The sequence below is a fragment of the Priapulus caudatus genome, unplaced genomic scaffold (assembly GCF_000485595.1).
Source record: "Priapulus caudatus unplaced genomic scaffold, Priapulus_caudatus-5.0.1 Scaffold567, whole genome shotgun sequence".
Taxonomy (NCBI): Eukaryota; Metazoa; Priapulida; class Priapulimorpha; order Priapulimorphida; family Priapulidae; genus Priapulus; species Priapulus caudatus.
In genome coordinates, this window is record NW_014577628.1 from 87,231 (window position 1) to 90,160 (window position 2,930).

A 2,930-nucleotide genomic window follows, 5' to 3' on the forward strand; every position below is an offset into this window, starting at 1 on the left:
TATATATATATATATATATATATATATATACATATATATATGTCTTATATATAAGAGTCGACGAGAAACAGCTGGCTGCTTAAAGCGAGATTTATTATCCCCCCGACTCGCTAGGCCTGCATGGCGTGCTTTAAATACAAATAACAAATGGCTCGCGGTTCGGTTTCTCTTCGACCTTAAAACGTAGTTTCAGCGAATTTCCGCGAGAGGCGCTGTTGCTGTCTCGACAATAAAATTAATGCACATATCGGCGCGGTGATGTATCGATGGAACCCGCTCCTCTGATTTCCCCCGCAGCGCGGAAGCGTGTCGCCAGTGGCGAAGCTGATTGCAAAATATTGCGTTTAACTCATGATGTATCGCTGCTGGCTTTGACGTCGCGTGGCCATCGTCAACTGAAGTATTCATTCCGTGCGCATGTACGATTCCGTTTTAGAGTGTCTGATTCAATTGAGGGCGCTTTTGGAATGGTTGGCTGAGAGAGAGAGAGAGAGAGAGAGAAAAAGAGAGAGAGAGAGAGAGAAAGAGAGAAAGAGAAAGAGCGAGAGAGCGAGAGAGAGCGTACATCGCGCTGTTGATTATTCTATAGAAATCTATGCATCCATGTGTCCATCTTCATGTGTATCCCCAACTGTTACGGCTATGCCCTTATTATATACTCAAGCACTTAATGTTAGGATGGACATCTGGTGGACAGAAATAGAACGGTAGAGAAGAAAAGATTATCTACTGAAGATCTTTATACCAGGACTGACTATTATGTCTTATTGTATACTCCAGCACTTATGGCTAACATGGATCTATGTTGGTACGGCCAAGTCAGAACGATAGGAAAAGAAAAAAAGATACTCTATTCAATAATAAATGGATTAGGAGTGAATGAAAAACTAATCTTCCCGATTTTTGCCGCGTTGCAATTACGTTTCATTCACGCCTCAACCCATCGGTCTCCGTGTCTCCGCGTGAGACCTCCGCTTCAGCGATTATTAACGGCATGTCTCTTCCTTTTCTCTCGTGTTGGCACAGATCTAGCAGAGCCTGTTCCAGTAGAGGTGAACATCGCCGGACTCGCTCACCAGCAGCTGGGGCGACTTCCGCCGAACGTCGACGCAGCGCCACCTGTCGCCTCATCGCGCGGCGCACAAGGTAAGCGACGCTTGCGAGGCGACCGCGGCTCATCGTCGTCGCCTTGTCTTGGGGGCAGGTTCGTTAGTCTTCTTCCTTTCTACGGGTTCTCCCCCTCTTCCCCTTTTTATCGCCTGGCGGCCATATTAGATTGTCCGTTGTTACGAGCGACACGGAAATTTTCAGCTTGGCGCTATATCTGCAATCATTTAGTACTCGCCTAGCACCATATGAGGCATATAAGCTCCATACTATATTCTCTACGTATTGTAAACACACACTGGGCGCTTATATGCTAGCGCCACATTCCGCGTCTCTCCTTCATACCTTCGCCCGCCGTATTGGCGCCAAACGCAAGTTAATTACACACGCCAGCGTAATTAACACGTTCGAAACCTCCGGTTTAGAAGGGCTTCATCATATTATAACTGCGAAGTTATTTGTCTTTGTGTGTTTGCTCGCATTTACAACTGCTCATTGTGCATATTTGCCACCCCCACAGGAAACAACCCACACCCATCGTCGCTGTTTCTCCCACACCTACTCTGGCACAAGCCTATATATAACACTCGTGTACCTATATTGTACTAACTACAGTATACAAGCCCATATTATCATTATATTATATGCCTATATTGTACGTCTATATTACTGGCATTTTATAATAAGAGCTAATACAAGGGAAACGGGCAGCGAATCATCCATCGCAGCATCGGAGACCGAGCTGCAGCCTATATGACATAATAACAGAAAAAAATACGCTAGCGCAGAGTAGCGAAGGGCTACGCGCTTAGCGCTAATGTACATACAAAGCTTCACAGGGTCGCGCTCTGATTATCTGAATAGACGGGCGAACACAGCTCAAAGGCAAAGATCCCGTAGTCATTCGCCTCCTACGCGTCGACAGGGAGACGTACGATGTTTCGGTTTTCCCTGATGCCAGAGCTCACGATCATAACTTGCAACTATGCGTCTGCAGCGGCGCGTGTTGTTGAGTCTATAGCAGCTGCTGTGTTTACATCAGATGTGACGCAGCCAGCGTTCCCTTGTAGAGAGAGCGGGGGGGAAAGAGAGGGAGAGAGATAGAGAGAGAGAGAGGGGGAGAAAGAAGGAGAGAAAGGGAAGGAGAGGGGCAGAGAAACAGCGAGACAGCGAGACAGAGACCGAGAGAGAGACGGGGATAGAGAGAGAGAGAGAAAGGGAGAGAGAGAGAGACGCGGATAGAGAGAGAGAGAGAGACAGAGAGAGAGAGACAGAGAGATAGAGAGAGAGAGAGAGACGGGCAGATAAACAGCGAGACAAAGAGAGAGAGAGAGAGAGAGAGAGAGAGAGAGAGAGAGAGAGAGAGAGAGACAAGATAGTGATATCCTCGCAAAAATATTGATATATCGTAATCAACCAATTATCAATGCCACCCGCTCGCTCCCTCCTTCCCTACCTCCTTCACTATCATCTAGACTGGCGCCGACGTCTCGCGTGCCGTCACACCCGCATGTGACCGCGCGGACACGTCGACAGTCTCAGTCCCTCCTCCTCCTCCCGGAGGGGCGTGGCAGGGGGTGTGAGCGTGAAGATTGCTCCGAGCAGGCGATAAATCACAGGAGCAAGATCAATCTGGAGCATATGCAAATGCAGCGGCGCCGGCATCGGTTGCCGCCCACCGTGCCGCTGCTCTTACACACGCTCATTAATTACCAGTACTGTGTGCGTGCGTGTGCGTGCGTGTGCGTGCGTGCGTGTGCGTGCGTGCGTGCGTGTGTGTGTGTGTGTGTGTGTGTGTGTGTGTGTGTGCGTGCGTGTGTGTA